Source organism: Chelonoidis abingdonii, chromosome 1 (assembly GCF_003597395.2).
Source record: "Chelonoidis abingdonii isolate Lonesome George chromosome 1, CheloAbing_2.0, whole genome shotgun sequence".
Taxonomy (NCBI): domain Eukaryota; kingdom Metazoa; phylum Chordata; order Testudines; family Testudinidae; genus Chelonoidis; species Chelonoidis abingdonii.
In genome coordinates, this window is record NC_133769.1 from 272,476,713 (window position 1) to 272,499,289 (window position 22,577).

At 46.5% G+C, this 22,577-nt stretch overlaps 1 protein-coding gene across 4 annotated transcripts in view; it reads left to right on the forward strand.

Moving 5' to 3' along the window:
* Window positions 1-22,577, forward strand: part of STK24 (serine/threonine kinase 24) — a 147,153-nt gene that overhangs the window by 49,084 nt on the left and 75,492 nt on the right. The gene's annotated exons all lie outside the window — the stretch shown is intronic.

Consider the following 22,577-nt stretch of genomic DNA (forward strand, 5'->3'; position numbering starts at 1 on the left):
CAATCCAGGGAAAAAGGACGCGAAATGATTGTCTGCTGTTGCTTTCCCGGAGGAAGGAATGGCTGACGACATTTACCCAGAACCACCCGCGACAATGATTTTTGCCCCATCAGCCACTGAGCTCTGAACCCAGAATTCTAAGGGGCGGGGGAGACTGCGGGAACTATGGGATAGATATGGAATAGCTACTCACAGTGCAACACTCCGGAAATCGATGCTAGCCTCGGACCATGGACGCACACCGCTGAATTAATGTGCTTAGTGTGGCCGCGTGCACTTGACTTTATACAATCTGTTTTATAAAACCGGTTTATGTAAAATTGGAATAATCCCGTAGTGTAGACGTACCCTGACAGTCTGAGGCCCTGTTTAGTCATACTGAAATAAGGCAATCTGGGGCAGTTTGGAAGGTGATCCGATCTGTCTCCTCCAGAGAAAGGGGAAAGCCTAGAAGATGTATAAGAAAATTTAGTTTGATAGTTTTCTGTCTGGTAAGAACTCACTTATCCATAGACACAGCTGGGAAACCCTTATGTCTTTATAGATGTAGTTGTGAAATCCTCACTTCTGTATTGTTTTGTATGTTTATTTGCATGGTCTCTGTCTGGTTCTGTGATTGTTTCTGTCTGCAATATAATTAATTTTGCTGGGTGTAAACTAATTAAGGTGGTGGGATATAATTGGTTAGCTAATCATATTACAATATGTTAGGATTAGTTAATTAAATTTCAGTAAAATGATTGGTTAAGGAATAGCTAAGCAGAACTCATGTTTTACTATATAGTCTGCAGTCAATCAGGAAGTAAGGGGGGAATGGAAACAGGAAATGGGGATGGGGGAATTGGAATCATGTTTTGCTAAGGGTGGCTAATGGAAACAGGGACGCAGGCAAGGCTCTGTAGTGTCAGAGCTGGGAGGGGGGATGCTGAGGAAGGAAACTGGAATCATGCTTGCTGGAAGTTCACCTCAATAAACATCGAATTGTTTGCACCTTTGGACTTTGGGTATTGTTGCTCTCTGTTCATGCGAGAAGGACCAGGGAAGTGAGAGGATGAAGGAACGAGCCCCCTGACACCTATGCTTGTTAGTGACTCGCACGATAGTTGTCTACGCTGCCTTGAGGAATCCCACATAAAGGACCACTGTCACATCTGTAAGAACTTTTGTCCTCAGACAGAGAGAGCGCGTGACATATGGTCCTCCTGATGCAGTCTGTCCTATGCCCAGCTTTGGAGCTGGCATGGCCTGACACGACACCCAGTGCTTTGGCGCATGGCAGACCCCTGGCACCGGGCTCTTCCTGGCACCGATCCCCGTTGCCAGTGCTGAAGAAGAAAACAAAGAAGATGGCACTGAGCAAGCCTAACAAAGAAGATGGCAAAAGACTTTGTTTGGGCCTTACACCCATTCCAGACCCGCAAAAGGGCTCAGCCCCGGGAAGTTCCTCCACCCCTCCCTCACCAAAAGGACACACCACCAACTCCAGTGAGTGGTAAAGGGCCGAACCCAATGGCACAGTCGACACCCTGTCTGCTCTTGGTGCCTGGAGAGCTAAGAGTGCCCCCACTGTAGTCGGCACCGCATGCAGCAATGGAACTGATTATGGCTCCCTTTGAAGGCAAGCCTGCTGGCAAGGCCTCACATGAGACGTGCAAGCGCCACTGGTTTCCAGAGCCAAGGCAGAGTCCTAAGTTGTCATGTTCTTGTTCTCTGCATCGGCTCAGGTCTCCAGGTCGCCACTATGAGTCATCGGCACTGTGCTGCCAATACCCTTTTTTTTGCCGGGGCTCACCCAGATGAAGACGATCTCCCTCGCACACCATTGGTCGCTGTTGCTAAGACCTTGAGGTCACTCCCTGACGTGGTGCCGCTGTCCCTACTCCAGGCACCAGTCAAACCGCTCCTGGCACCGGTCACCGGCCATGATGGTGAGCTGCCAGACTCAAACCTTGACAGCCCCGCCTTGGTCACTGGATGGTGATGACTTTTCTGGCTCAGAGGTGGAGTTCAGCTCCTTGCCCAGGCAGCAACTTGATTGGGCTCTGGAGGGCACATCCGTGGCATTGGTGCTGGCCTGGCAGCAGGGCCAGTGGCTGACCCAATGGCCTTGTAGAAATGGTTGGGGCGTTCCCATCATGCTGTTGCCCCACTCCTGCCAGCCCTCGATCGCTGCATCGGACAGGCTGAAGTCAGCCCCCACGGCACTAATGGCACCAGGTTCGATGTAGGATGCTTTGGTAGCCGCTCTGAGGCCGCCCTCCCTGGCAAGTGAGGACACTGCCAGACCTCCCATAGTGGTCCAATCATCCTCCTTCTGTCCGGATGAGGCAATGGCGGGGCCCTCGGGAGCTAGCCCACTGGATGATTTCAGGGAGAAGTAACTTCAGGGTGGCATTGAACTTGGGCCTCCAGGCAGAAGAGATGGAGGCGCAGACAGACACATGGTTCAACGTGCTCTCAGCGTCCACCCCAGTCCAAATTGCACCTCCAGTGCATGAAGGGGTTCTGCGCATTGCCAAGACCATCTGGCAAACCATCCTCCATCCTGCCCACTTCCAAGAGGGTGGAAAAGTAGTACTTTGTTTCCGCAAAAGGGTTTGAGTACTTATATACCCACCCACCACCGGGATTGTTGGTTGTATTGATCGCTAACAAGAGGGATAGATGGGCCTGTGATAAGTGTCTGTCCCAAATCTGGACCTTAGCGTCCAAATCTGGGTGCTTACTATGATTCCCCCAAGCTTGTACCAGCTTGGATCTTATCTCGCTGCCACCAGATAGGATTCTGGCTCCTATCAGCCCTCAAGTTGCCCCAACTTATCCCTGGGGGACCCCACAAGACCCAGAGCCCCCTGGGTCTCCCTATCTCATCCCCCAGCTTCCCCCCCTTTTCTTGGGTTAGCCGGAGCGATGCCTTACCAGGCTCCTTGAATACAACCCAGCGAGGATAATCTACTTCCCCCTGAGGCTATGCATTCAACCTAGTTAAGCTCACACAAAGAGATTCACCCCTCCCTTTGTCTCGTAGCAGTAACTAGAGAAAAACCTCAAACACAAGAGAACAGAGTTGATTCTCTCTCTTTCCCCTATGACTTTTTCCCCGTAGCTTGTTCCCGCCCTGGGACAATAGGAAAGTAAACCACAGAGCATGGGCTCCCCTCCCCCTAGCCTGTCACACAGAGGTAGACAGAGCTCCGGGCACAGAAATTCCTCTCCCCTTTGCCTCACTAGGAAAAGAAACTCCCACAAGTTTTAAAAGAAAACTTTATATAAAAAGAAAGAACTTGCATATACAAAAACTCTGCATTAAGAAACTCAATACAGGGATATGGCTTATAAGAAAATAGGAATAAACAGTCTGATTTAAAAGAGAGCCAAATTAAACCAGTCCAGCAGAATCAACACACATGTAATTACAAACCAGAGTACATAACAGCCTATTACTTTGTTTCCTTTGTACTCACACTTGATAGTAGTATATTAGAAAGAAGATTGGAGTTAGCAGAAAAGCTGTTTCAATCCATAGCTGGGAGAAACAAAAGACCCCGAGTTCCTTTCCCTCCCAGACTTTAAAAAAAAATCCAGTTCTCTGATTGGTCCTCTGGTCAGGTGCTTGCTTCCCCCCTGTCCACCCCTTACAGGTAAAAGAAAATTAACCCTTACCTATCTACTTCTGACAGGGCCCACCAGAATAAGGAGGCCAAGAGGCTGGATTTATTTGATCGCAAGATTTATTCTACGTATTCTACGGTCAGCCTCCAGTTTCGGGTGGCGAACCATGAGGACCTGTTGAGTCGCTATAACTTTTAATTGTGGGACATTCTCGTCAAGTTCAAGGACTCCATGTCTCAGGGGACTGCTCAAGAGTTCACAGTTCTGGTGTAGGAGGGTACCATGGTGACTCAGTGTTCCCTCCAAATGGCCTGGGATGTGGCTGATTCAGCTGCCCAGGTGGTAGCCTCAGCAGTGGGTCATGTGGCACGGTTCTTGGCTCTAAAGTGCTGGACTGTCCCAGGAGATGTAGGCCTTTATTCAGGACCTCTCGTTTAACAGTGTCAGCCTTTTTTCTGACCAAAAGGATGTGTGACTGAATAGCCTAAAAGACAGGCAGGTTACCCTCCACTCTCTGGGGATGCACACTCCTCAGGTGTGGAGACAGCCATTCCGGCTTCCTCTGCCACCTCAAGAGTGGGAGCCTCCACAAGGGCCTGCAAGGAAAAGAGATGTTGGGTTTAGCTGCTGCTGCCCTTCATCGTCCTGATGTCCTGTGCAGCCTTCCCTGGCAAAACACCAGGGGGACCAGAAGTGCTCATTTTGAGGGTCCTCTCAGAAGCAACGTACCAGCCAACTGCCCAGATCCTTCCCGCATTTTCCTCAAATGCCTTTTCCTCTACTGCTTGGCCTGGTCGCAGGTTACATTGGACCGCTGGGTCCTGGATGTACTGGCTCAGGGCTATACCCTGCAATTTTTAGCTGGTGCTCCCCCAACCTCTCTCTCTTCAGAGACCCTTCTCACCAGCAACTCCTCAATCAAGAGGTCGAGAAGCTCCTGGGTTTAGGGGCTGTGAAGAAGGTTCCTCTGGACATGGAAGGAAGAGGATTCTGCTCCCACTACTTCCTAATCCTGAAGGGCAAAGGGGGCCTTAGACCCATTCTGGACCTGAGTGGCCTCAACAAGTCTCTCAAGAAGTTGAAGTTCTGCATGGTCTTCCTGGCCTCCATCCCTTCCCTGGATCCGGAGGACAGGTACGCCACTCTCTACTTAAAGGACACTTTCATGTCTCCATATTCCCAGGACACAGGCGTTTCACAGTGCCCGGGCCCCATTCCAGTTCGTGGTCCCTCCATCTGGAGGTGGTCAGCCTAATCTTCTGCAGGTGGGGAACTCACCAGGTGGACCTGTTTGCGTCCAGGCAGAACAGAAAGTACCGTGTGTTCTGTTCTCTGTAGGAGAGGGAAAAGGCTCCATGTCGGACGCCTTGCCGATCCCATTGTTGGGAGCACTGATGTACACCTTCCCGCTGGTGCCATTAATCCACAAGGTCCTGCTAAAGATGAAGCAAGACAAAGCGACGGTCATCCTCATGGCCTTGTCAACACTGGTTTGGCATGCTAATGAGTCTTTTGGCACCTGCCTCGCTGCAGCTGCCTCTTCGATGTGGTTCTGGGATAGCAGATCCAAGCAATCTGCTGCATCTGAACCTTGTGGTGTTACACTTGACAGCCTGGCTACCGCATGGCTAAATGGGGACAAGCGGCGGTGTTCTGCTGGTGTCCTTCTGGGCAGCAGGAAACCCTCCACCAGTGGAAGCAGTTCGCTTGTTGGACTTTGGATTGTCACATTCGTGTGGAAGAGGCCTCGCTGCAAAACATCCTGGACTATTTGCTGCACCTTAAGTTCCAGGGCCTCTCACTATGTTCGGTCAAGTACACGTGGCAGCCATTTCGGCGTTCCACCCTCTGTTTCAAGGGAGGTAGGTCTTCGCCCATCCCATGATGATGCAGTTCCTGAATATACCTGCATATCGGGGACCCGGTTCCCCCTTGGGACCTGTGCTGTCAAGGCTCATGGGGGGCCCCCCTTCGAGCCCTTGGCTTCCTGCACCCTCTTGCTTCTCTCATGAAAGGTCTCCTTTTTAGTTGCTATAACTTTGCCCATAGGGTATCCAAGATCAGGGTGCTCATATTGGAACTGCCTTATATAATCTTTTATAAGGACGGAGTCCAGCTGCGTCCACGCTCGGCCTTTCTACCCAATGTTGCCTCCCACTTCCATACTCATCAAGACATATACTTACCAGTCCTTTGTCCAAAGTGTCATGCGACTAATCAGGAATGCAGTCCTGGATCATGACCTGCATCTGCTACCGTTACGAGCTGGCAAAGGTGCCCCCACTGGTGATGGTGACGGCTCACTCGACTAGGGCGTCATCGGCAGTATTCCTTGCTCAAATGCCGATCCAAGAAATTTGTCGGGCCACAATCTGGTCATCCATCCACACATTCACAGTGCTCCAATCTGCAAAACTCTGAACTCTGAGCCCACCTCTAAGGATTCTCCATGTGAGTCACCTACAATGGAATCGGCATGAGTAAGCACTCAAAGAAAAAAAGACGGTTAACCATATTTTCGTAACTGTTCTTCGAGATGTCTTGCTCATGTCCATTCCATTACCTGCCCTCCTGTTACTCTGTCACAGTTGTCGGCAAGAAGGAACTGATCAGGCAGAGAGCCGACAGCGCCTAATAGACCACGGCATGAGTGTAGCAGTCCAGAGGGCGCCACAGCTGGCCCTACAGATACCACTAAGGCAAAAGTCTCCGACCACGAATTGGGCATGCGCACATCTACAATGCAATGGACGTGAGCAACATATCTCGAACAATAGTTACAAAAAGGTGGGCAACTGTGTTTTTCTCAGAAAGAGGTTTAGTTCTTCATCATCTTCTGGCAGATAACATTTCAGATATGAAATTACCAGAAATAATAAATATTTATTTTCAAAAACAACTCATCGCATCAAGAGAGAAAGGGGGGAAAAAAAGAGGAAACGGATGAGAATACGGAGCAATATGGGGTATAAAAGGGACACAAATTTAGGTATGGGTATTATGAAGGAAAATGTGGAGCGATGTAGGAGGGAAGGGGAATATGTGCTGTACATGTATGTGCAGAGCTGGAGTGATTGATTTAAATAAATTATTTGAATCATGATTTAAATCAGCAAGCTGTAAACCTCAAATTAAATAAATAGTTTTAATCTTGTTTTACATTTGTGCTTGCTAGTTAGTTATTTTCTTAAATTGAACCTCAGTGGTTAGTAAAACTTGCTGCTACTTCTTGCTAACCAGGAGGATACACTATATACACAAGCAAGTATATAGGTTAATATAGATTCTTAATTTTTACATTTTTTAATTGTTAGAAAATTATAATTGGCTAATTTCTTATTTACTAGGTGTTGATTAACTTTTACTCCTGATTTGTGTCAAGCTGCATTTGATGGAAATTGGAAATGAATTAAAAATGCACAAGTCAACATTTTAAAATAGTTGTATTTAACTGATAAAACAACCTTAAATATGGATAAATAAGGAATAAAACGGCTTATGAAAATGTTTTTCTTTTATAATAGACCTATTAAGCAAAAGAAGTATTCTCTGTAGTTAATGAATTGAACTGAATATTTTTTCTGTTCACTGTGGTCTTCAAGATTTTAGAACTAGTCAATCCCATCCTCTCGCCTCCATTATTATTCATAGATTGTAAGAGGAAGACAAGCTCTCCTAGTGTGCTCAGGAGTCCCCTTCACTGCCCCACAACGATCCCTGATGCTAGTGTCGGACGCATCAGACTTGGAGTGGGGAGCTCATCTTGGGGACACAGGGCCTCTGGTCACAGACAGATCTCTGTCTTCATATCAATGTCAGGAAGCTCAGGGCGGTATGCCTAATGTGTCAGTCATTCCGCCCATATCTAGCAGGTCATGACGGACAATACGACTGCAATGTTCTATATCAACAAATGAGGTGCACGCTCCTCTCCCCTGTGCCAGGAAGTCCTCAGGTTATGGGACTTTCGTATAGAACACTCAGTTGATCTGAAGGCGTCATACCTTCCAGGGGTCCAGAACAACCTGGCAGACCGCCTCAGCAGATCTTTTCACAGCCTCGAGTGCTCCCTTCGCCCAGATATTGCATCTTCGCTCTTCCAGAGGTGGAGCTGTCCCCTCGTCGACCTCTCCACGACGCAACAGAAAGTGTCAGCAGTTCTGCTCCTTCTAGAATCACAGTCTGGGCTCCACAGCGAACGAGTTCCTCCTCCATTGGGGGGGCCACTTCTATATGCCTTCCCACCCATACCACTTGTCCACAAGGTCTTGCTCAAGATCCGCAGAGACCGGGCTCAGGTCATTCTCAAAACACCAGTCTGGGCCCACCAGGATTGATACAAGTCTCTCCTAGACATGTCAGTCAGAGCCCCGATTATCCTGCTGCTCTTCCCAGGCCTTCTCATGCAGGATCGCAGGGGGTTCCAGCACCCGAACCTGCAGTTGCTACACCTCACAGCCTGGAGGTTCCATGGCTGAATACTTTCGAGGTCTCCTGTTCAGATCAATCCAGACCATTTCTCTTGGGCAGTCGGAAACTCTGTACTAGGGCCACGTACCTGGCCAAGTGGAAGAGATTTTTAGTCTGGTCAGCTCAGTGCGACTTTCCCCTGGCGCTAGCCTCAGTGCCCCACATTTTGGATTACCTTTTCCGCCTAAAGCAGGAAGGTCTCTCCTTGTCATTTATAAGAGTACACCTGGCTGCCATCTTGGCTTTCCGCCTCGGGGTACAGGGCTGCTTGCTTTTCGCTAACCCCCTGGTCAGTGGCTTCCTGAAGGGCCTCGACAGGTTGTACCTGCATGTCCACCAACTGGTTCCTGCTTGGGACCTTAACTTGGTCCTCTGTAGGCTCATGGATCATCCCTTTGAACCTCTAGCAACATGCTCCCTGCTCTGTCTCTCCTGCAAGGTCACGTTCCTGGTGGCGATAACTTCAGCCCAGAGGATGTCTGAGCTCAGGACTCTAACATCTGAGGCACCCTACACTGTGTTTTTTAAGGACAAGGTTCAGCTCAGGCCCCATCTGACCTTCCTCCCGAAGGTGGAATTGCAGTTCCACATCAACCAGGATATTTTCCTCCCGGTTTTCTACCCCAAGCCTCATGTGAGTAGCAGGGAGCAGAGGCTCCACACTCTCGACGTCTGCAGAACACTGGCCTTTTACATTGAAAGGACGAACCTTTCAGGAAGGCAGTACAGCTCTTTGTCACAGTAACATACAGGATGAGGGGCCAGCCTGTTTTGACACAGCGCATTTCATCATGGATTGTGGCCTGCATTACCAAGTGCTACAGTATACCAGGAATCCCTGCACCCCTGGTAAAGGCACACTCTAAAGAGTGCAAGCTTCAACTGTCTCCACCCAGGAAATTTGCAGGGTGGTGACGTGGTCATCGATACACACTTTCATTGCACACTATGCAATTACTAGGATGCCAAAGATGATGCGGCCTTTGGAAGAGCAGTACTCCACTCAATGGAGAGCTCCGACCCCATCTCCTAAATGTGCTTGGGAGTCACCTGATTGGAATTGACATGAACAAGCACTCAAAGAAGAAAAAACAGTTACTCAACTTCTCGTAACTGTTCTTCGAGATGTGGTGTTCATGTCCATTCCAATACCCACCCTCCTACCTGTCTGTTGGAGTAGCCAGCAAGAAGGAACTGAAAGAGTGGCGGGTCGGCAGGGCTATATATTAGGCGCCATGAGGGCGCAACTCCAGGGGACGACCAGGCTGACTGAACAGATTCTGCTAAGGGAAAAATCTTCCAGCCATTGTGCACATGCACGCTCACACACCTGATTGGAATGGACATGAATAACACAGCTCAAAGAACAACAATTATGAGAAGGTGAATAACTGCATGTTGCTCTGGTGATACAAAACACAATGGTAAACCCATCTTAATTGACCACTAGGCTCTGGCTGCTTTGTGCTTTTGCAAAGTGACATAGTCATAGAGTTTAAGGCCAGGAAGGGCCACTAAATCATCTAGTCTTCCCTGTATATCACAGGCCACCAGCACTATCCAGCCAGCTGCACACTGAATCCAACTATGAAAATGAGATCAAAGTAAATGAGACCATAGGAGACTAGACAATTGTGTGTCGCAGGCAGAGAACAGGAGGGACCAAGGTGCACCAGTGCTCAAGTCCCCTGTAATGCCAGGGAAATGATTAAATGATATATACCCAGGTAATCCTAGCAAGTGACTCACACCCACATGCTGCAGAGGCAGTATAGACAGAGCTTTGAAGTTCCAGCTCACTCCTTTCTGTAGGTTTCAGAGGCCAGCTCCAGAATATACCACAGCTTCAAAGTGATGTATATACAGTTATTTTTAGAATGCTAGCATGAGACCACCAACCCAGACTGTCAGCCCAGGGTGGGAGCCTCACGCCAAAATGCTGTGTAGACATACCCCTACATGCCTCATTACTTTCGGCCTGGGTAAGCATATTATCTGGATGTGTCTGCTGAAATAATCCACAGTGAAATAGTTGTCTGCTGACACTTAAGTTGTAATTAGGTTTAGCAGGTAGGACACAGTTGAGATGAACTGGGGAATTTCATGCCAGTGTGAGTTATTGTTCAGGTCTACAGACTCAAGAAGACATCACTGTTTTTGTTCCACAACTGTGATGGATTTAGAGTTGCTGCATATCAAATTATGAATACTGCATGTTGGCTTGGTTATTGAGATGTTTACTGTGTGAATATGTTGGTTTGGTTTAATAGGCTGTTTGGAAAAGCAGGTAGAAAGGAAATGAAAGGTTCAGGGTAAGCCACTTCTCAGCAAACACTTTATGAGTTGTTAAGTGACAATACTAAAACTATTAGTTTTGATTATTTTATTTCTGCATCTTGCCAACCTGCAAAACTGGTTTGGACCAAGAAGGGTCAAAGCCCGAGAACACAGAAGAACAAAAAAATGATAGTAGAATAAAAGGGCTCTCTTTCCTAAGAGAGAGTTTGTATTTATTTAGGGGAGCCAGCCTGAGACACAGGACCCATCTGGGATATCTGGAGGAGTTAGGGCTGATTGGTCACCAGTAAAGGATGGTGGGACTTTAGGTAAGATAGATATACCCATAGATGGTTTGGTATTTTTAGAATCCTCTTTTCTCTAGAATCTTTGTTCTACTGCTAAAATAAACAATAGTTTGTCTCATTACCATACTAGTGGGAAGAGGACAGGAGCATACACACAAGGGGAAGGGGACCACAAACCTTCATAGAAGGAGAAAGGCAGAGGCCAAAAAATAATGCATGTTGGAGCAGGGGATCAACAAAGCCATTACAACTGTGCTGAGTGTCTTGAGAGATGAAATGATTGTCCTTCTGCTTGAATCTACAGCTCTGCATATTGTTATAGGGTGTCAGCTGTGCTATAATTAAGTTTATGAACAGCTTTCTGCTTAAAGGATGATTTTTCTAAGTGCTCTAAAATCCACATGGTCACTTGGATTGCCTTGAAATTTGGTGTGCCTCATGGGGACATATAGGTAGGGTAAGTGTTCTAGATTTGGGGTTATTTGACCAAGGAATTCTGAAGATACAGCCCCCAGGGGGGAAAAAACTTTGAGAAAAGTTTAGGGGTTCTGCTAGTGTTTTTGTGTGCAGACCTAGGGATCAAACCATTGGCCCTGATACTGGCAGAGGGGTCTCTATATATGCCCAGCCAGTACAGAGAACCTACTACCGCTTTGGGGAAGCAAAACTTAAAATTAAATTAATGAGAGTTTAGCTCTCTAGTTAGGCATGGGCTTGAATTTCCTAAGCCTCACATACACGGTCATGTACAGACTGAGAAGCTGAGAGGCTTTCTAGTCTCCAAGTTTTCAAGGCATCTTGGTAGTTCAAGTCACGTGCAGTAGCTACTGATCCGGACCTATACCCAGCCAATGTCAGTTCAAGTCCAACCTAGGGCAAAAATTGTGGGGGGAAGGGATGGGATACTGAGAAGGAGAGCATGTGAATGAGGGGCCAGAGAACTAAGCAAGACTAGAGGCAGGGGCACCTATTAACCCCACATTCCCCTGGAAGATAGTAAGGCAATAAGTAAACAGCATGGATTTATCAATAACAAATCGTGTCAAACCAACCTAATAGTTTTCTTTGACAGAGTAACAACTAACAAGTCTTGTGGATCAGAGGAAGTGGTAAATGTGGTATATCTTGACTTTAGTAAGGCTTTTGATACTATCTCACATGACCTTCTCATAACCTTGAGAAATATAACGTAGATGGAGCTACTATAAGGTGGGTGCATAACTGGTTGGAAAAACATTCCTAGAGAGTAGTAATCAGTGGTTCACAGTCAAGCTGGAAAGGGATAACTGGTAGAGACCTGCAGGGATAGGTTCTAGGGGCAGGTCTGTTCAATATTTTCATCAAGGATTTAGATAATGGTATAGAGCGTACGCTTACAGAGTTTGCAGACAATACCAAGCTGGGAGGGGTTGAATGTGCTTTGGATGATAGAATTAAATTTTAAAATGATCTGTACAAACTAGAGAAATGGTCTGAAATAAATAGAATGATATTTAGTAGGGACAAATTTTAGAAAGGAACAATCCAGTTGCAGACATACAAAATAGGAAATGACTGACTAGGAAGGAGTACTGTGGAAAAGGATCTGGGGGTCATAATGGATCACAGATGAAATATGAGTCAACAGTGTAGTCTTGTGTCCAGTTTCAGGAAAGATGTGGACAAATTGGAGAAAATCCAGAGAAGAGCAATAAAAATGATTAAAGGTCTAGAAAGCATGACTTATGAGGGAAGATTGGAAAAAATTGGGTTTGTTTAGTCTGGAAAAGAGAAGACTGACAGGGGATGTAACAAGTTTTTAAGTACATAAAAGGTTGTTACAAGTAGGAGGGGGAAAAACTGTTGTTCTTAACCGCAGAGGATAGGACAAGAAGTAGTGGGCTTAAATTGCAGCAAGGGAGGTTTAGGTTGGACATTAGGAAAAACTTCCTTACTGTTAACCTAGTTAAGCACTGGAATAAATTGCAGGGGACTCAACTGGAAGATCTCTTGACGTGCCTTCCAGTTCTGTAATTCTCTACACACACACACTCTTTATGTGTGTGTATGTACCCAAGGATGGGGGGCGCTGGGGGGCGGAGGGGGCTGCATCTGGGATATGGAGAGAGGAGAGTTTGACTTTCTGGGGGTCTGAATCCGTTCCCTGCTCCCTGTGCATGTCAGGATTTGTCCCTCGGGAATGTCTGAATCCCTCTTCCTGCCCTGCACTGGAAAAAGCGTTATCCTTTTGGATGGGAGCTGAAGACAGTCATGCTGGGAACATGTAGCAAGAACACATTACTGAGAATAGGGTGAAGAGCTGAGAACAGACATGGTTGATGCATCTCAGCACTGTGGAGGCAGGATGAGGACACCCACTGAGATGAATGGATCAGTTCACCCATCGCAGAGTTATTGTTTCAGGCTGCATTCACCTCCAGGGAGGTGTTCTCATTGATATGAGAATGTCACACTGAGATGAATGGGCCACTTCATACCTCTCATAGCCTCCTATGCGCCGATGAATGTGTAGAGCAACTTTCCAAGTCACTACAATTAAAATTAAGATGATTTTTCTGTTTTAAAGGACAATGCTTTTAAGTACCCTAAAATCTTCATGCTTATTCAGATTTTATTAGAACTTGCTCTCTCTCATGGGGACTTGGGATTAGATTAGTGATCCAAATTTTGGGTCTCTTGAATCATGAGGTTCCATGAAATATAGACGCCCCCATTTTTTTTTCTTTAAGTTCACAGATTCTGTTTTTTTGACTATGTCTGGCTTCTAAGGTGCTAATGGCTTAATGGGACTGGAAAGGGAAGACAGTCTTGAAATTGAGGCAGGAGCTCTATGTTGTCGTGGATGTTGAGGGAGAAAGGTGGAGGGGGAGAGGCACACCAGTCTCTGACCTTGCATTCTGTGATAAAACCACAGGTGTATTTATTTAACCATAGCCACAGGCATATTTAACAAACAAAAAAATCCTGAAAACCCTACAAAAACAAGACACTCCACTAAACCCACATCTTCCTCTGGAGAGAGGATGAGAGAACAAACATAGCTGTTATGTAGTCACTTTGCTCAGTGCAGCACTACTGGCAGGCGCTCACATTCTACGATAAGTTTGGTATGTAAACGTATATAGAATAGAATAGCATTGCTGACGGACCTCATGGCAGGAAGACCCCTGTGCCCTGCTACTCCTTAGAGCTGCACAATGTAATGCTGAAGTAAGGCATACTAGGTCTCCCAACGTACACATGAATCTTTTTTTCTTTGGTCACACACATGGGTCAGGGAGAGGGGCTAATATCCCTCTTGAAGGAGCACAGACCCACCAGATCGCCCTATCTCACAATCACAGCTCTTTAAGCTGCTCCAGCCAATCCCTCCACCACTTAATACAGCTACACTTGTGTAGTGAACGCTCCTGGAGTGCATGCCAATAATTCCCAGTGGCTAAGTCCAGCTCCATGGGACAGAGTTACAGTCGTGTGGACATGTACTGTAGCTCTTCATTTCTTGGTTTTCAGAAGTTTTTTTTGCTTAACTTGACATTCATCTTTGAGTAATGTCCTTATGGGTGTTCCACTGTAGGTGTGCTTGCGTACCTGCGCTGCTGATCAGAGAACTTCGGTAGTAGTGTCCATTAGGCCAACATATGTGCTGTCTCTCTTTGTGCCCTGGCATAAGGCTAGGCAGCGCACACGGGCTAACCCCAGATCCTTCTCAACCACCCCTGGCTGGAGACAAACTATTAGCAATCCTTTCACGACCATTATCTTATTTTGCTTTTCTATATTTAGTCTCTCCATTTTTAGTTTTACCGTCTTCTTCTGCTTTCCTCCCAAACAAAACAACAACAAAGACTTTATTTACCCACCTTTTTGCGGAGACCCTTTCCCTAACAGGGTATGCCCAGTTTACAGAAGTACCTCTCTTGCAAAGAGGTCATCCCTTGTGTCATCCCCAAGCCCTCCTAGTGCATATGCTGCCATGAGTAAGGCCACATTCCACAGTAGTGTGATCTCTGCCAGCAGCTCAGACTCTGGTCTCTCAACACAGGGAGTTGAGACAGGTATCAGAGGGGTAGCCGTGTTAGTCTCGATCTGTAAAAGCAGCAGAGAATCCTGTGGCACCTTACAGACTAACAGACGTTTTGGAGCGTGAGCTTTCGTGGGTGAATACCCACGTCGTCAGACGCAGGTAGTGGAAATTTCCAGGGGCAGGTATATATATATGCTAGCAAGCAAGCTAGAGATAACGAGGTTAGTTCAATCAGGGAGGATGAGGCCCTGTTCTAGCAGTAGTGGTGTGAAAACCAAGGAGTGCAGTTGAGACAGAAGATCATCTTCATGGAGGCAGCCCTCCAACCCTTCCCGGACCCACGCTGAAAGTCACCTGGCACAAGCAAGTCTTTTCCACAGTCCTCATCATCCAGGGACTGTAGGTTGAAGAAATCAGCTGCTGACCTCTCTCACAAGTCATTAAAAAAGAGAGCAGGAAGTTCCCACAGTGAACCCTGAGCCAGTCGTATACGATCTCCGGCATGATCGGTATCTTTGGTACTGTTGGAACCAAGACAGTCCCAGTCTGGTACCCATGACTCATAAAGATCTGGAATGGCAGGTGCCATTGATGTGCCTCTGGAACCAATGCACACAGGCACTGAGTCAGCAGCACCAGAGGACAAAGACAGGAGCCAGCACTCCACTAAGAAGATGCTGCCAATACGCGCTGTACCATCAACACAGTCACCGATGCTCCATGCAACACTGGAATAGTTGGTGCGGGCAAGATCTCCAGCCCCCTTGGTACTTCCAGTGGCACTGAGTCAGTTGGTAGCACTGGAATTCCAGCACTTGAGAGAATCCACATATCTGACATACCGATGTCTCCTCCTCTTGGTACCGGGACCTCGCATAGAGTCTTCCACTAACGCAGGAGTCTTCTCTGCTGTTTTGCCATGCACCCATACTCTCTAGTGCAGACTCGGACAGCGAACCAGAGTAGGTTGTTTCTTTACCCCCTCATGATCCCTGTGGTGCCCATTACCAAGATGACCCCACAACATACCTCCAGACAGCCCCACCACCACCATGGTATGGCCAATTATAGGCACCATCATCCCAGTGGCCATACTGGGATCCTTGGCCTGCACATCACACCCACACCTCTTGCTTCTAGCCTCACCTGTGAACCCCCAAGATGCTTCCCCTCTGCTATGGCATCCAGAGCCTCGGAACTTCCAGAAGAGATTGTAGAAGAACAAGAGAGTTGCATTGAAGAGGAGGTGCTGAGGACCAACATAGCCTCTTCCTCCCCAGACAAGCTGTCATACCTCTCCCATGGTCCTTGGCCAGTTATGTCCAGCTTTTCCAGGAGCTGGCAAAGAGAGTTACAGATACACTACAGATATCATTAGAAGTAGTCCAGGACTCCCGTCAGAAGCTCCTTGACATACTACACACCTCATACAAGGCACTGGTGAGACCTCATCTGGAATACTGTGTGCAGTTCTGGTCTCCCATGTTTTAGAAGGATGAATTCAAACTGGAACAGGTACAGAGAAGGGCTATTAGGATGATCCGAGGAATGGAAAACTTGTCTTATGAAAGGAGACTCGGAGAACTCGGCTTGTTTAGCCTAACCAAAAGAAGGCTGAGGGGAGAAACGATTGCTCTCTCTAAATATATCAGAGGGATAAATATCAGGAAGGGAGAGGAATTATTTAAACTTAGTACCAATGTGGACACAAGAACAAATGGGTATAAACTGGCCATCAGGAAGTTTAGACTCGAAATTAGATGACTGTTTCTAACCATCAGAGGAGTGAAGTTCTGAAACAGCCTTCCAAGGGGAGCAGTGAGAGCAAAAGGCATATCTGGCTTCAAGACTTAGCTTAATAAGTTTATGGAGGGGATGGTATGATCGGATAGCCTAATTTTGGCAATTATTTGGTGTTTGACTATTAGCTGTAAATATGCCCAGTGGCCTGTGATGGAATGTTAGATGGCGCGGGATCTGAGTTACTACAGAGAATTCTTTCCTGGGTGTCTGGCTGATGAGTCTTGCCCACATGCTCAGGGTTTAGCTGATAGCCATATTTGGGGTTGGGAAGGAATTTTCCTCCAGGGTAGATTGGCAGAGGCCCTGAGGGTTTTTCGTGTTCCTCTGCAGTGTACAGCGTGGGTCACTTGCTGGAGGAGTCTCTGCATCTTGAAGTCTTTAAACCACAATTTGAGGACTTCAGTGGCTCAGACATAGGTTAGGAGTTTGTTGCAGGAGTAGGTGGGTTAGATTCTGTGGCTTACATTGTGCAGGAGATCAGACTGGACCATCAATAATGGTCCCTTCTGACCTTAAAGTCTATGACTCTATTCTCTAAAATAGCCCTCCCTATTAATGAGGCTCTCCTGGACACCACAAAAACCATATGGCAGACCCCAGGATTTGGTGGCACCTACTTCCAAGAAGGCTGATTAAAAAATATTGTTCCAGCTAGGGAGAGAGAATTCCTCTTCTTGCACCCTCCGCCCAACTCCATCGTCATGGCCGTCAACACCAAATGAGATCCACTCCCCCTGACTGAGATTGGAAGTGTTTCAACCTCTTTGGGAGGAAAGCCTATTCCTTGGCCATGCTACAGTTTCAAATTGCCAATTACCAAGCCCTGATGGCGAAATATGACTACGTCAGCTATTTAAAACTTAACTTTATTGATCAGCTGCTTGAGTCACACCAAAACCAGTTCAAAGCCATCATCCAAGAGGGAAAACTAGTGGCAAAGACAGGGCTACAGTCTGCCCTTGACACAGTTGAAGATTGTCCCAATCCATCTCCGTGATGGTGGTTAGCCAACGTGTGTCACGGCTACACCTGTTGAGCTTCCCTAAAGAGATGTGGTCGACCATCTAAGACCTTCTCTTTGAAGGCCCTAAGCTCTTCATGGAGAAAACAGATGCTTCTCTCTCTGCTCACTGGGCATCTACATGTCAGGACAAAAGAGGAAATTTAGTCCGCAGCACAAACCACACACCTCTCAATACTTGATTCAATGTTGCTACAAACCACAGAGAGAGAAAACTAAGTTCTCTAGGCATAAACCATCTGGCCCGCAGTCTTCCATGTCCCAACTGTTAACTTCCAATTTTGATGTGTTGGTTGAGGTGATGGTAAACCACTCCCGCCAACTGCTACAGCTGACCACCACTTCCTTCCCATTTGGCTACCATCTGACAATGTTCCCCAGCACCTGGGAATGCATAACATCAGACCAGTGGGTCTTGGAGATTGTTTGCAATGAGTACTCCATCCGTTTTACCTCCCTATCCCCTTCCACAGCATCCTTCCCCGTCCCTCTTCAGGGAATGTTCTCATGAGTTTACTAAGACAAAAGATAGTCTCCTCCAGTTAGGAACCATAGAACCAGTACCTCAATATCTACGAGGCAAAGGTTGTTATTTTCTAATACCCAAGAGAAAGGTAGGTTGGAGACCCATACTAGACCTCAGAACACTCAAAAAGTTTGTCAAAGCTCAAAAATCCAAGATGATCACTCTAGCAACAATTATTCCAGCATTGGAACAGGGAGACTGGTTTTCAACCTTCAAGATGCCTACTTCCAAATCTCAGTCCTGCTGTCCCTGAGATGATTTCTCAGATTTATCCTAGGACAAGACCCCATACCAGTACAGAATACTCCTCTTCAGGCTATCATCCATTCAGTGAGTATTCTCCAAGATTCTCTTAGTACTGGCTGTGCACCTGTTCTCCCAAGGGATCATGATTTACCGCTACTGACTGCCTCCTCAGAGCCCAGTCCTTCCAATAGGCTCGCCGAGTCACTAAATCTGCAATAGACTTATTCACAGAATTGGGCTTACAGATCAACACCCAGAAATCAACCCTCACTCCAGTCAGCGCCTGGAATTCATAGGCGCCAATCTCGACTCCTTACAGGCCAAAGCTCTCCTAAATCAGCTTCTGTACCAGGTGACTGAAGGATAGCTAATGTGACACCAATTTTTAAAAAGGGCTCCAAAGGTGATCCCGGCAATTAAAGGCCGGTAAGGCTGACTTCAGTACCAGGCAAACTGGTTGAAACTATAATAAAGAACAATATTGTCAGACATATAGATGAACATAATTTGTTGAGGAAGTGTAAACATGGTTTTGGTGAGGCATGATTTCCCTTTACTAATCTACTAGAATTCTTTGAGGGGGCCAACAAGCATATGGACCCAGGGGATCCAGTGGATATAGTGTACTTAGATTTTCCGAAAACCTTTGACAAGGTCCCTCACCAGAGGCTCTTATGCAAAGTAAGCTGCCACGGGATAAGAGGGAAGTGCTCTCATGAATTGGTAACTGGTTAAAAGATAGGAAACAAAGGGTAGGTATAAGTGGTCAGTTTTCAGAATGGAGAGAAGTAAATAGTGGTGTCCCCCAGAAGTCTGTTCTGGGACCAGTCCTATTAAACATATTCATAAATAATCTGGAAAAAGGGGTAAATAGTGAAGTGGCAACATTTGCAGATGATACAATATTACTAAAGACAGATAAGAGCCAGGCAGACTGCGAAGAGCTACAAAGGGATCTCTCAAAACTAGGTGACAGCAACAAAATGGCAGATGAAATTTAATGTTGATAAATTCAAAGTAATGCTCATTGGAAAGCATAATCTCAACTATACATATAAAATGATGGGATCTAAATTAGCTGTTACCACTCGAGCAAGAGCTCTTGGAGTGACTGTGGATAGTTTTCTGAAAACAATCCACTCAATGTGCAGTTTTAGTCAAAAAAGCAAACAGAATGCTGGGAATAATTAAGAAAGAGATAGATAAAAGGCTAGAAAACATCATGTTGCCTCTATATAAATCCAAGGTATGCCCACATCTTGAATACTGTGTGCAGATGTGGTCACCCCATCTCAAAAAAGATATATTGGAATGGGAAAAGGTTCAGAAAAAGGCAACAAAAATAATAAGGGATATGGAATGGCTTCTGTATGAGGAGAGATTAATAAGACTGGGACTTTTCAGCTTGGAAAAGAGACAGTTAAGGGGAAATATGATTGAGGACTATAATTTCATGACTGATGTAGAGAATGTAGATAAGGAAGTGTTGTTTACTACTTCTCATAACACAAGAACTAGAGGTCACCAAATGAAATTAATAGGCAGCAAGTTTAAAACAAATAAAAGGAAGTATTTCATCACAGAACACACAGTCAACCTGTAGAACTCCTTACCAGAGGATGTTGTGAAGGCCAAGATCATAACAGGGTTCAAAAAAGAACTAGATAAATTCATGAAGGATAGGTCCATCAATGGCTGTTAGCCAGGATGGACAGGAATGGCGTCCCTAGCCTCTGTTTGCCAGAAGCTGAGGATGAGTGACGGGTGGATCGCTTGATGATTACCTGTTCTGTTCATTCCCTCTGGGGCACCTGGCATTGGCCACTGTCGGATGACAGGATACTGGGCTAGATAGACTTTTGGTCTGACCCAGTAGGTCATTCTTACATTCTTATGTACACAGATTCCTGTCTTTGGCCACACTCATATAGACAGGCCACAAATATGAGCCAGGCACTGCCTACAACTCTTGGGGCATATGACAGCGGGCACAGCGATAATACCACATGCCAGGCTTCACATGCGATGCTTCCAGTTTTGGTTCAGTTCAGTTTACAGACCAGATAGGCAGGCTAGACAAATGTCTGTCACTACCCCACCAGCATTAAAAAATTCTGTAGATGGGTGGAAAGACCCTGTAAATATTTGCAAGGGGATCCCCTTTTCACAAACCTCCCCGTCATTTTTTCTCATCACTGACACATCCCTCATAGAATGGAAGGTGCATATAAACGACTTCACGACAAAAGGCAGGTGGTCATCCATGGAGATATCGCTCCACATCATCCTTCTCAAACTAAGGGTGGTCAAGAATGCCTGTGCCCCTTTCCTCCCACTGATCAAGGGATCACACACGAGAGTCCTGACAGACAGCACAGCATGTATGTACTATATAAATCAGCAAGGGCGAGTGAGATCACCCCTCCCTGTGCAGAGGCAGTGAGACTGTGGAACTGGTATATCTCCCAGGATGTCATACTATCAGCCACTTACCTTCCAGGCACTCAAAACTTGTTAATGGACAGTCTCAGTAGAAAAATTCCCACATGATCACAAGTAGGAGATAAACCCAGTGGTACTTCATAACCTATTGAGGCAGTGAGGGACACTGACTACAGACCTGTTTGCCACTTGCCTGAACAAGAAATGTCCAGGCTAGTGATCCTGATCATAGGACGGCACTCCATGGGCGATGCTCTCCTTCTCCTCCGGGGCAGGGACCTCATCTATGCGTTTTCTCCATTTCTTTTACTGTCAAAAGTCCTATTAAAAATAAAAGGAGAAGGAGCTGATTAGTTCTGCTTGGCCAAGACAGACTTGGTATCCTTCTCTGTCACAACTTGCGGCATGCCCACCAATTTCTCTCCAATCCACTTCTTATCTCCTCTCAAAGAACCAAGGATGCACCCTACATCCCAACTTGAGGATTCTTGCCCTCAAAGCGTGACGCCGTCATGGTTCAAACATACAGAGAGCTCCTGCTCAAAGGAGGTACAAGAGGTGTTATTACATACTAGAAAGTCCTTAACATGCTGGTCATAGTTATCTAAATGGTCCAGGTTTCAAATTTGGTGTATCTCCCAACAAATTTCTCTAATACTCATGACTCTTCCAGAGATCCTAGACTATGTCCTAACTCTAAAAAAAAAATTCAGTACTATCTTTGTTTCCTCAGAGTCCACCTAGCGGCTATAGCAGCCTTTCAACATCAAGTAGAGGAATACTCAGTGCAATCACACCCATCTACTAAATGATTCCTTGGGGGTACAGTAAACCTTTTCCCACAACCTCGACTGCCTACTCCCATGTGGGACCTAAACCTGGTATTGAAAGGCCTCATTATACCTCCCTTCAAACCTATGGCCACCTGCTTGTTTACATACCTTTCAGTGAAAATGGACTTCCTGACAACAGTCACTTCACTTAGGAGATTAGGAGAAGTAGCAGCTCTGATGGCACATTCTTTTCTCCCGCACTCTCCCAGTATTCTTTTTGGACAAGGTTATGCTCAGGCCACAACCAAAATTCATCCCTAAGGTAACCTCCCCGTTTCACATGCACCAATTGGTTCACCTTCCAAATTTCTACCCCAAGCCTCATCACGACTACGGGGAGGCTATATTGCACACACTAGATGTTAGGAGAGCCCTAGCCTTTTACCTACATAGGATGAAGGGTTTCAGGAAATCCCCTAAACTTTTCCTCTCAATTGCAGAAGAATCTAAGGACTAAGCAATATAGCTCAAAGACTCTCCAAATAGGTCTCAAACTGCATTAGGTGATGTTATCAGATCTTCAGCATGACCCCACCAGACTGTATTTGCACACAGTTCCCGAGGCCAATCTCCTTAGTCGCCTTCTTCTAGAATGTCCCTGTCTCAGAAATCTGTAGAGCGGCAACATGGATGTCAGTCCACACCTTTGCAGAACATTATGCAGTCACTGGGGACTCTGATGCCATCTTCAGCTCCACAATATTATTATCTGTAACTGACCTGACCCCGAAGCCCCAACCCTCTGGTAGGGATATTGCTCAGGAGTCACCTACACTGGAGTACCCATAGGGACACTACTTGAAGAAAAAGTTACCTTGTGTGGTAATTAAGGTTCTTTTGAGATGTGTGTCCCTATGGGTGACCCACAACCCACCCTCTTGCCCTCTGCTTCAGAGTTCTGGTCAATGACTCTGCCATGAAGAAGGAACTCAGGGGGGTTAGGCTGTGCTGGCGCTTTTACCGAAGTTCTCCGATCAGCAGTGCAGGGATGCAAGCACACCTACAGTGGAGC